The sequence below is a fragment of the Lepisma saccharinum genome, chromosome 1 (genome assembly GCF_977018435.1).
Source record: "Lepisma saccharinum chromosome 1, izLepSacc3.1, whole genome shotgun sequence".
NCBI classification, from domain to species: domain Eukaryota; kingdom Metazoa; phylum Arthropoda; class Insecta; order Zygentoma; family Lepismatidae; genus Lepisma; species Lepisma saccharinum.
Genome location: NC_139229.1, coordinates 59,015,936 through 59,029,050, shown reverse-complemented (window position 1 = coordinate 59,029,050; position 13,115 = coordinate 59,015,936). Strand labels below are relative to the sequence as shown.

General features: G+C 39.3%; 1 protein-coding gene across 2 annotated transcripts in view; it reads left to right on the top strand.

The window, feature by feature from the left end:
• LOC145996322 (lachesin-like) overlaps window positions 1-13,115 on the top strand; it is a 414,321-nt gene that overhangs the window by 70,071 nt on the left and 331,135 nt on the right. Inside the window, exon 1 of one of the 2 annotated variants that reach the window (XM_083132827.1) lies at window positions 3,080-3,676. The exons of the other annotated variant lie outside the window; for it this stretch is intronic. The gene's annotated coding sequence lies outside the window, so the exon portion shown is untranslated. Of the gene's footprint in view, window positions 1-3,079; window positions 3,677-13,115 lie in introns of those variants that run through there. 2 annotated transcript variants of the gene reach the window in all.

The following is a 13,115-nucleotide window of genomic DNA, read 5'->3' as shown; positions in this document are numbered from 1 at the left end:
ATAGAGGTGACGATTAAAAGACATGGAGAAGAGGAATTGGGAAATAAGATTAATGAGGGGCTTACAGGGTTACCGTGGTCAGGCTGTAAGAAAACTGCTTTCGGCTCTTCGGCAGCGAACAAGAGTCCAGAACAAGGTGAAGGTCATAGGCGCCGACTTTTGGGGGGGGGGAGTCACTTTTTGCCCTCTCCCCAATTCACATAGAGGGACAGATTTTATGTGCATTTACGCATATAAGCTATTTATTTTCCCAACCTTCCCTCCCCAAAATTTACCTTGTCACCCAAAATCAATCTTAAGTTGGCGCCACTGATAAAAGTGCATTTCAATTTTATATTTCGCTGTACTTTTTCAGAAGATGTGTATCGATTATTAAGCAATATATACTGCAAAATGGAAAGTATAGCTATGTGTAAAAGTTTGGATATTTGTAAATGCTCTTGCCTAGGTTACCTTTTGCCCAGTAGCCGGGGAAGCCAACGGTTGTTTTCCCTCAACGGCTTCCCTGTTTGAAAGGCCTTGCCCCGGTGGTTGGGGGGCGGGTCGTTTGTCGGAGGTGTATATACAGAGTTCCGACTTGTTACGGTCGCTCATATTCTCATATCCTCAGACACAAGCTCTCAGATCTCAGAAAGTGGCCGTCCGTCAATGGATTAAGACAGTTTTATGGATGCATCGAGACATACAGAGAGTGAGCGCCGTATGTATAGGGAACTCTGCGTGATATACTGCGGGGGGCGGGTTAGCGCTATGCTAAATAGTGTGCTCGTAGAATGAAGTCTTGATAAGTGCATTTCTTTGTATGCTGGGGCAAAAGGCAACTTAGAGCGTGTGTTATTGGATCTGTAATGGAAAGATGTATATACGGAGTACGGGAGGTATGTGTAAATAAACTGTACATAAAGAGAACCCTGTGAGACGTTATTCTTGCCAACAGTACAGAGTGTCCTTACATGATTATAAAATCCGCAAATAAAGTAAATGTTTTGGGTAAAGTTAATTTCAGACAAACTCTATGTAGAGTTAGGCTAATCAAGACTGGGCACGAACTGGTTATCTGTGACAATAGAAGGGAGAAGAGACGAAGAACTAGGATATTTTCACTTATTCCACAAGTTTTGATTTTGTTAATTTTACTTCACATCTCCGCAACTTTCGGGCAAGATGAGGATGAATGCACATGAGAAGGATGAAGGGATAATCACACACCTTTAGAGATGATAAAACATGAGCCTCATTGATGATTGGATTGGCTGTGAGTCCATACGCTAGATCCTCGCTAGTCTGCAGGGTGTACTACGTGGAAGGGAGATTGACGTTTTGGTGTCTTCCGGAAGCGTCACCCAAAAGGGAGATTTCACACCAAAGCGACAAGCGACACGTGTCCGATGAAGATTTCACCAATTAAACGCAGACTTGTGCGGTCTGCCATGCTTCCCTTGATTGGCTTCTTCCCAAGCCGTATGTGTTGCGTGTCGCTTCGGTCTGAAATCCCCCTTAACTTTCCTTACTCCCAAAGGGTCAAAGAAAGCTCCTCCCTTGACGCTCTCTAAATGCACGTATGGTCCTTGTAAGTAAAGAGTCCCGAGTTCAAATCTAGGACGATGAACACATGCAGTAGTTTTTCCCGCTTTAAACCCACTCCCGATCAGCCTAGCTGAGTTTAGAGTGAAAAGAAGAAATCGCTTTTCAAGCCTAAGGAAACGCGTGTAAATTCATGACATATTCTTGAAATTAATGAAACAGACAGGACTCAGAAACCTTCATCCCTAGTAACAGCTTCGTTAGCACATTGCTACAAGGGCTAACGAAACATTGAAACAAATGACCACCGTTTCAGCTTTTTTTTGTATTTTTTACCGAGATGAAACCTCGTGGAGAGCAAAATTAAAAACCGATGTCAAGTCCAACACAGTCCCATTTCTGGGTTTTATTGTCCTTGGTGCAGACAAGCTTTGAAGATAACAGTAGCTGGTGTAAACTAGCAATTATACGTTTGCAAATTTAGTTCAAACGAGTAATAATTGTTGTACATGCATGTTAAGATAATAATTAAAGGAACCGAGAGCGCAATTCCATTCTGTACATGCTCAGTGTTATTACTAGGATAGTTCGATTAGCTGGTTAGAATACATGGTATAGATAAGAATAATGAAATAGATAAGTTAATAATTATTATTGTTATTACAAGTTAACATGGTTAACATGTTATTTTATTATTACATGCACAGCTAAAAGCTTGTATTATTCATTATGAAGCTTATATGTAGTGAAGATCATTAAATTTTGCATAGAAACAGCTATCCGAACAAATAAATTAATGTATTTTTTTTAAATGTGTTATTTTTTAATACGAGAAAGGTTGTTAGATCCGGTTGGTAAAAAGTATAGTCCTTGATCATTGATCATCATTGTTATGCGTATTATTATTATTATTATTAGTAGTGGTACGCTTCAATTTTCACAAGCACTGAATTTAAAGCTAATACTTATATTTTATGTAAGTTTTGCGGAAATGAATCACATTCGTGTTGCCCAACAGTAAATGGTTATTTTCTTTATAATTTTGGACTAGGTAAGTCTTTTGGGGGGAGCGAACCCCCTGGACACCTCTAAATATCACCTGGATACTAATTCAAGTTTGGCGTGGATGTTTATTCGTAATTAACTTTTTGTAAGGGGTGGTATACACCAAAAAGGGTTGTTTTCCTTTACAGAGTATTCAGTATAATCAACAGATGACGTTTCCATTGTAAGTTTGTTTCAAACAATGTCGTGGCATAGTACGAATACTTGTTCATGGCAAAAGTTAGTTTCGTGTGTACAAGACAATCCGAATTAAAAAAAGGGACTCCTCGCTACCAAAAAATGTGGGGAAAGGGATATATGTACGCCATGCATCACCGAGAAAGACACATACATGTAGCCACAACGCTGTAACACGCTCCGACTGTCCCAAGTAAGTTAACCAACTTTCGTGTTTATCGATCTGGCCGCTAGTGTCGCCACGGTCGCTTTCAGCCGTCAGCGTGGGGAGATCTTGCTAGAATTCAGTTTCGTTTCGTTCGGAGTCGGGCCTTCTTCCAAGCGTTGTTTTTCCCCCTCGACTCTTTTTTCTGTTCTTTCTCGTCTCCTTTTCTTCTCGTCTCGAAAAGGAAAACGGATATAGAGACAGAGAAAGAGAGATAAATCGATGTAGCGAAAATATATTGCGTCACTCTCTCTCGCTAGAGAAACGCGGGAAACCGAAAGTAACTTAACTAATCGTGCGTTATGAAAAATCGCGTTTCTCCCTTGTAGTATACGGCGGGGGTAAGAAAAAAAAGATTGCGATCGCGAAACGAAATTCCGAAATCATGTTTTCTTGAAGGAAGGAAGGAAGGAAGGAAGAAGAAGAAGAAAAAACAAGGATATAAACATAGAAGAAAGTTTGGGGAAAAGTGTTGTTTTGTGTCGTCGGAAAACTGTGTTTGTGCGAAGATGTGATTTGCTTTCCGTTAGCGAAAAAGTTTTTAGCGACTTGTTGAGAAGTTCAGAGTTAAAGAAAAAACTGTTATAGTGAAGTGACAAGACTTAGTTGTTGTTTTTTCCCACCCCCTGCTGTAATGCGATTTGCTAAAATGCCTTCATTGGCCTCAAGATTGGTTTCAAGACTATAACACTTGTTTTTCAAAAGGTAAGCTCACATTTTCATCTTCAAAAGTGGTCATAAATATGTTTTCAACGCGCTTTAGAATCAAATGGTCAACGGCTCGAGTCGCGTCAATATTTCGGACTGTTAATTTGATTGAAGTCTTTATTTGGGTGCAACCGTGCACACACAGATAAAACTAAACACATTATTTGACGTAACATAATGCATGAAAGCTCTAACCTCATGCAAATTAATAAATGCATCAGATAATGAATATGCACTAAAATGCATCTGATTTTTACAAATATGATTTACACTATAATAATCGACACTTTAAGAATGTGTCAAATATTTTATGTACGAACTTCTAAACAAATCTAAGCAAGTTTAATAATTATACGTGAACAAGTTACTAACTTTTCCGCGAGAGGAAAATGAGGAAATTTAATTGTTCAAATGCTGATGCTTAAAGTTTATTTTATAGAATGTAGCATAACATACGAAATCTTTAAACGTTGGTAATTTGGAAACTTGCTGTTTTAGAGGAAGTTTTTATCAGATCTTTGTGTTCTTAATTAATCTGCACTTTATGAACAGATAGGCTAATCGGGACTGGAACAAGTAAGAAAGTTGCGCCTCCACTGGGTATCGAACTCGAGATACCCTGATTATAATGTGACGACGTTACCAGTAACGCCATCCGAAAGATTCCTTTTCAGATCTTGAAGAAAAAAACGGGATTTATAAGTATTAATAAGATTAGCAGGAAAATGCATGAAAAGTAAAGCAGTCGTATGAACTGATGCATAACTGTAACAAAATGCATTAAATTTTGATGAAAGTAGGGATAATATTCCCAGTATGTCGTTCCGTTTTCTCTGGATGCATTCAAAATGCATTAGATCATAAAATTCGATCAACGACAAACAAACAAAACAGCAATATCAAGCATGGTTGTATGAACTGATGCATTTTAAGTAAAACTCTATGAATTCTCTGTGTGTATGTGAAAAACCTGCATTCAAATACCTAAATCCAGTTTGACTTACACGGCAATTTGGCTGATCACAATTTTATATTACTTAATATCAGCGGTCGAGAAAATGCTCTCTCATCAGTTTGTTCATCATCATCATCACACTGTGCAACACATTTCGACAGTAACGAGTAGCTCTCTCTCCTATTTTCCAGTAAGCACCGATACCCCCCCCCCAGAAAAGTTCGATCGGTAGCAGTATGCAGGCGCATAAACTAAATGAACCACGATTTTCAGTCTCATGTCATTCCAGACGAATTAAAATTTATAACCGAACCAGGGCCACTTGCTTACAGGGCAACCGTTACTATTAACTTCACAGATTGCTGGAATTGAGTGCTACAGTTGATTTCTCTTCCAGGGAGTCGTAACGTAACGAAATGGAACGGTATTTTCAATTATGGTTTCCGTTACGTTACAACCAGAAACAGAATAACTTTTTTCGTGAACAGAAACGTTACCTCAGGTATATGAACATTACGTTACAGGTGTGCATAACGGTACCGAACCATAACTGATCTCTAAAGGAGTAGGTCTTCACGTGACACTTTAACGTTACATCCATTGCCGGCAACCAGTAACGTTACAGGGTAAGAAAGAGGTTCGTCACGTATTGACTAGTAACTTTAGTGTGTGTGGAAAGTGATAGTAACGTTACAATTAACCAGTAACTTAATTGAGGTCACTACTGAAAAAAACGTTACACTCCTTTTTTCAAAGCAACAACGTTATTTATAGCTGGTATCATACAGACGTTCCGATGTGCAATACCGTGTCCGATGCCGTGTTCCGGAGAGAATAACATAGGTCTCTCGTATAATTGTGCTCGTTACTTTTGTAACGTTACAGTTCTTTTCCTCCACAAAAGTCTGTTTCGAAAAAGTGATACACATATCCGTTACGAATAGCAAATACCGTTATCGAAGGCGTTTTCGAAGAAGTCTCATAATTGTTTGATTTTGATTTGCTGTATTTGACTTCGCTTTTTTTTTGCCACTTTTGGCTAATTCTCGAAGATGGTGATTGGTGATAACAATATGAAATTGATGAATGCACACTCACAAACATCCACGCCCAGGCCGGGATTCGGACCCGGGACCCGTAGCGTTCTCATAATTGTGATCGGCAGCATAGTAACATTACAATATTTTGACACCTTGAAAGTCATTAAGTTATAATACGTATTTTCGTTTTGGATGTCAGTGAAAACATTAAATTGTAAAACAAAACGTTTCATTCGGCGTGACAGAATTCTGGTTATCGGAATTTACTGACTAACTATGTATTTATCACAAATATATTTCTTTTCTGCATACTTAATCACTTTACGTGAATTTGTTCTAATTTGAATATCTATGCAAGATGAATTTTAACATGTGCGTTCACTTTATACAATAGGAAAACAAACGTTTGTTGAAGGAAAACGTTTCTATCTATCTATCTATCTATCTCTCGCTCTCGGTTTACATGTGTTACATCAATTAAAAAAAAATACATTATGTTTTTCGATGAGAATGATTCGTTCTTAGATTAAAATGCTGAAGGACGAAACATAAAGGACCAACCATGGTCGAGCCAAAAAGTCATCCGTGCCACGCGTTCGTCCACATAAGCGAGAGGCAAGCTTTTTCCTATCGGAAGACGAAAAATAATTGCTTGCTGCGCGACCTTGAGAAGGCGAACCGAACTGATAGCAGCAGCACCACGCAAATCGGAAAATCTGAAACTTTGTACACGTGACCTTCGATCACGAAGCATCCGAGTAGACAACGCCCTGAGGCGATATGAAAGGCACTTTTAGCCAGTGGCGGCCGGCGGGTACTGTCAACGTGATCAAGAAATCGAAGAAAAAAAACCTCCGCAATGCCTTGGCCCCCCTCCTTGAGGTTGCCCCACTGGCCAAGATGTATATCCTTGTTTGGTAACGTGGAAAACAGTGTGTTTAAGTAATAACACACTAATACGATTCATCTTCACTCACTAACCTATCTTTAAACACTACAGGACACTTCACTAAAAACACAATTACAAGAGGAAGGGAAAGCAAATCTTCTCACCTTCTCCTCCCCCATGCACACGTATTCCAACTGGACGTTGAAAATATTCTACATTTGATGTAAAAAGAAATTGTCGAAATGCCAAAGGAATTTTTACTTTTATATTTTTAAAAAGTCTGGATGGCCCTCTAGGCGCATCTATCTATTATCAAAATGTTCATTTAACTTCGGAAAAATACTAGGTTCGTTTCTCCAAATGTTGGCAGAAAAGTAGATAGTACCTTTTTCACGAATTACTTCCCCAACGGGTCGTACAAATCCGTCGTATTTAGCGACTTATCTCTGAAGATGGCAACGGTGTCAACACTGAGAAAGTTCCCTCGCTGTGCTAAACGGGCACGGCTGGTGTCTTATGGGCTAACCCCATTGGCTAACACCACCCCCTGCCACCTTCTTCCCGGCTTATGGTGCAAAGGTTACTCGCTGAGACTTCACCAACCCTCTGCACGCGTTTCAACTTGGTTAGGCCAGCTCTTGGGTGGCGCCGACCGCTGCCTCGCCGAGGATACGAAACAGCTGGCGATGCAGTGAGGAGGTTGGGGCGGTTCATATCTAGTCTGTGGTTGGGGCGGTCGTCACGTCAGCTTGACCGATTGAAAGATTCGAATCTCATTGTCTGTAAACTATCAATGTATTAATTTAACAATACTTGGGCTAGGGGCTAGGTATGCATTTCTTCTGAGGGTAGTGCCATGGCACGGCGGCTCTCCCCCTTGAGCCGCCGCTGCTTTTAGCAAGTAGAAAATACGTATAAAGGATGGAATTTGTGTACGAAACAAATGAAACCGCGTTTGCGCAACTGGTCTGTAGCTAGACAGGGCCTTTGGACTCTGAAGTAGGCAACAATTGTATGGAGAGTGATTCTCAAAACTAAACGAATAAAAGGACAGTACACGTATTTTACAAGGGCCCTCATCTGCTTACAATTTTGAAAATTACTTTCAGTAATTCGTGCCTTTTTGGACAGGAGATGAATTAAACTTTGTGGTGTAGAAACAGACAGAGCGCCTACCACGTTTGAAAGAAGAGCATGGGCAGACATTAAAGTAATTTTCAAGAATGTAAGAACGACAGTCGACATGGACATTGAGCAACGTGTGACTGAGAAATACAATCGGAACAAAGGACAAGATTCTTCAAGAAACAGTAATTTTATAAAACTTCCTATCATTAACTAAGTTCATCCTTTTATCCTCTTTTGTTTCTTCTACTTTTGTATTGTTCTTGTATCGCTTTTCTGCCACTTGTAGATAATCGCGACTATGAACATTAATGATGATCATATTAAATCTATGAAGGGATGGTTACCAAAGAAAACGCTCATGCCCAGGTGTCTACTCGAACTTGAAATGTTTGGTAGAGAGTTTATGAGTGGATCACTCAACGACTTCGGCTTCGAGGATACTGTTTCACAGTTGCAACATGCAGTATAATTACGTTTCTACTACTCTCAATTGACCCAAGCATGTGGTATGTGTCCTTCATTTTACTTAAAAAGCCCCCTTGATACATGAGATACTGCAAATAATTTCAGGCATGCCGTCGAATTCACATTGCCTGGCACTTTTTTTAAACTAAGTAATGAAGTGACGTGTATATTCATATTACGACTAGCTCGAACTAAAAACTCTTGTGGAATACTGTGTATATGTTATCCTTGTTGAAGTGAGGAACTTCATATTTTGCTAAGAAAATATGTATGAAAAAATATGTTTGTAGCTACTAGAAGAATTCAAATTATTATGATGGAATTTCAACTTGCGTATACTCTTCATATAACGTGGTATATAGTTATCGCAGACGAGGTCTTGTTTCGCAGTCAATTTATTTTTAGTTGAGGAACTCGAGAGTAAGTTGCAAATATTTAATGACCCACGTTGTGGTGTGCTGTTCGATTAAGCAGAATTGGAGTGAGAGAAATCATTCAACACGTCAATTTGTAACTGTGAATGCAAGTTTTCTTTGATTTAGCGGGAAATCAGTCTGCTATTGTTGTAAGTAATAAATGGAAACATATACATTTTCTGCTCGAGTAGGAATCCACAGGCGTTATCCAATCAATCAGTTTCTGTGTTTGAAACTTCTGTCTAGGAAAGCTACATAAAATTTGCTTTTAATAACAGCAGCTTCAAAATAACCTATCCATTCTTGTCATGCCAAGTAATGTTTGATTTTGATTTGTTATATTTAACTTTGGTTTTCTGCCACTTTTGGCTAATCGCGAAGACGAGGATGGGTGATGAAATTACAAAATTGACGAAAGGACATCACAAAGAAAAATGAAAATGATGCATAGGCTGGGATACGAACTCGGGACCTGTGGCGTCGTATTGCGATGTGCTAACCGCTCCGCCACGGAGGTCTGCAAAGTTGTATTTGACCATTGTACATTGTTAATGAAATAAAAACATTACATATACAGTGGCTCACATTAGTAACCGAAACGTAGCATTTTGTTTCATTTCTTCACAATATTTCACAATTAACAACATGTACATAAATATAATCCATTGTGAAATATTTATACGCATTTATTAAAGCTATATTCCCTGTTACGTTTTTCTTTTTTTGTTTAATTTTGGGTGTTTCAGCACTTAGGCTATTTTGCACCCGCCACGTTATACTGGGTCCAGCCCCTTACCACAACAAATAACATAACTGTAAGGTCGCATAACTGAAATATGAAAATATTCTGACTTAGGTTAAAAGCTGAGGCTGTAAAGGGGCACTCAGCACACATGACAAAAAGCAGGAGAACATACAGAATTATACTGGCCAGTCGCCAGAGACTTGTTAGTCAGCAAAAGGCAGCCCAGGGTGTACTACGTGGAACTGATTTTGACGATTGGGTGTATGTACTGCGTGGAAGGTCACCCCTTACACCCCTGTTACGTTTTCAAATCTGAAATTAGTTATTTATATTTGGGTGTGAAAAAAAAGATCACTTTAATATTCAGACAAATCTTGAAAGCCTTCTGTTACTGTTACATAGTTTTTTACCGGTCAACTACAATGCGGGGAAAGAACAATTCATGCTACTTCCTGACTACATCTGTTATGAGTAACTGCATTGATCCCTGACTGAAGTACGAGAAAAATGGGTAACAAAACAAAAAAACAACATTTGACGAACGACAGCTATTTATATTTGCCGTATCTAACCAAAGGGTGTCGGTACGTGCAAGGAAATTGAAAATGTTAAGTACATGTAAGCGTACCGTGGGTAACGCAATAAAACGTAATGAAAAGCAAAATGAGGTAAATTCCGTATCTCAGAAAATTCAACCAAGATAAATGGGAGAAAGAAATGAAGGAGCTTCGGTATGAAAAATCAAGACCCTTTCCTCACCCCCACCCCCTTCTCAAACCAAGGGCTCTGAAAGCAGCTGTGCAACTTGGAGCAGACATTGGGACTGCTTTACAGACGGGATAAAATGAAATGTACTTCCGTTTTCCTACCAACTCAGAAGCGAGTTGGAAACTCTTCATTGCTCCTGTATAGATAAGAAAGTGGGGGAGGGCAGTAGCAGACAAGGCCACCACGGAAACTTGTTTCCAGCAAGCTTTATGTTGGAGTCTTGGCAGTTTGTGGAAGGATTTTGTGTTCTGCCTTCCCCCCCTCCTCTCTCTCTTTGGATTGAAAAACAGGGTGCGACGATTATGCGATGAAATACGGTAATATATAACGATAAAGCTTTATTTGATTGAAGATGATGATAATAATAATAATAATAATAATAACCCGTGACGCAACGGTCCGTGAGGGCCACGTCCTACCTACCGACTGCCGGCTTCACTTCCACCTGCCGAGGTTGGAATTATGGGGTGACGCGTGGTTAACAAGACAAGTCTTCAGCTAATCTGTGGTCTTCAGTCTTTGCAGGTTTCCATGGCCGCGTCACGCTACTAATTTGTAGCTCCTCAATTTCCTCACGACGGTGGATGGCCACCAACCCCATACACAGGCCGAAATCTCAGAACCAGGGGTTCCGGGTTCGAATCCTGGCCTGGCCATGAATGTTTGATCTTTGCAAATTAGCCAAAAGTGGCACAAAAAGCGAAGTATAATAAAAGAAAATCAATCAATAAATTGTTTATTGTTGGTTGACGTGAATTGTTAATATGCCTAAACTATTAAAATACTCTAATAGCAGGTTTTCTGTTGCAAATTATTATTATTTGAATTTTGAGGGCATCCATGACGAAGTGCTTTGCATACTGCTCTATGAAACCGGAGACCCTATGATCGATTGATTGATTGATTTGCTTTATTTTAATTCGCTTCTTGTGCCACTTTTGGCTAAACGCGACGATGAGGATGGTCGATGAAATGATGAAATTAATGAAGGGACACTCACAATGAACACCGAATGAACACAATGCCAAAGCCGGTGTTTAAGCAAGCTGTGCTAACCACTCTACCACGGAGGCCGGAATCCTTCTTAATGTATAGGAGAAATCGTTCTTTGACATCGAACTAAGAACAGTTAATATGCGTCACCTCGGAGTTATTATATTTTAAATTTCGAACAATCAATTGAGATTTATTCTTCACCATTATTTTGTCCACATCAAAACTTCCACACAATAAGATCAATTACACTAAGGACAACAGCATTAGAGTCTATGCTTTAAGGAATGATTAAGCACACGATGATGACGGAAAATAATTCACATGATTATAGTGATACATTACATCAGCGAAACATTAATTTTCGGTCATGAAGAAAGATTGAAAAACGCAGGGACACAATAATCGATGTGTTTATTTATTTTATTTCGCTTTTCTTCCACTTTTGGGTAATCACAAAGATAAGTATGAAAGGTGTGTTAAGATGAAATTTGTGAAAGGACAACTACAAACGTAAATGGATAGGACACAGTCCAAACCCCACAGACCATTATACTGACCTTATGTCATGACGCCAGATCCTCGTTAGTGTGCAAAATGCACTCCATGGTCACAATGACGTAAGCATTCGTAGAATTGATTTGTATATCATTCTTTCTTTTTTTCAGAAAAACGCGAGCTAAACTATTGCGCGTTCTGTGATATGTTCATTACTTCTCAGGAACACTCGCGGCCTTCAACCAGTTTTATCCTTAAACAAAATTGCGGGTTAGGATGTTAACAGATACTTCAAAGACAATATCCAAAAAATTACTTGTCACATACGCAGAATGTAAAACATTTTTATTTTCTCGTTTCTTCTACATCCTTGGGGAGTAAAGACGGCTGGAGCGTGGTGCTGGTCATATGACCTCCAAAATGTCCGAACTCGAGAATATGCGACACCCTACTGCCACAAACCCTTAAATGTGCCTTCATGGCACGGTTCTATACGCACGACGAACTTTACCTTACCTTTACTACTACTAAGTACTCATGCCCGGAATTTTTGTATTTTTGATCCCTCATTATGTCTCCATTGCTAACCTGTTTCATTTCCAGTCATGACAGCAATTAGTCGATGCAATAAAAATACGTCAAACTTAAAATGAAACAGGTGTCGGCGCGCGCACACACACACACACACACACAAACACAAACTCAAGGAGAGAGAGAAAGGCGGGGTTGGGGTGGGGGAGGAACACAAAATCCTTCCACAAACTGCCAAGACTCCAACAAGACGCTTTGCCGGAAACAAGTTTGCGTGCTGGCCTTGTCTGCTATTGCCCTCCCCCACTTTCTTATCTATACAGGAGCAATGAAGAGTTTCCAACTCGCTTCTGAGTTGGTAGGAAAACGGAAGTACATTTCATTTTATCCCGTCTGTACATCCGAAATGGTAATCTGGCGGTTAAGAAAGCAACGATGAGTATGAGCGACGAAATGGTGAAACTGATGAAGGGACAATCACAAAGAACACTCCTGCACAGGTCGGGATTCGAAACCGGAACCCCTGGCGTCGTAGCGTGCTGTGCCACTCTACCACGTAATATTTTTTATGTACTCATTTTTAGCTACTTCCTTTGTTCCTTATTTTATTAAGTGTATCCGAATATTAATGTTGCTGCTATGTAAAGTCCAACGTTCATAATTTAATATCTGACTAAATTGTATTTTTTCAAAATTGTTCCACTTTGTATCACACATCTACGATACCGAAGATATTTTTTTAAAAAAAATTGAGCTTCGATGTTGTAGGGAGTTGAATATATGGCAAATATTGTTATTCCTTGGTTGGTGAACAAATCCTAATTTTTTTTTATTGTATTAATTCCCATGATATCTGTTTCTTTGTGAGAGATTAGTGTAAATTTTTAGATTTTTTATGATAAATTTGACAGCCATTTTAGAATGTACCTCAAAATGTAACATTTAGAGCACATTACTCAGGAACACCACTCAATAACAGACGTTACTGTTAGCCTCCTAATATGTAAC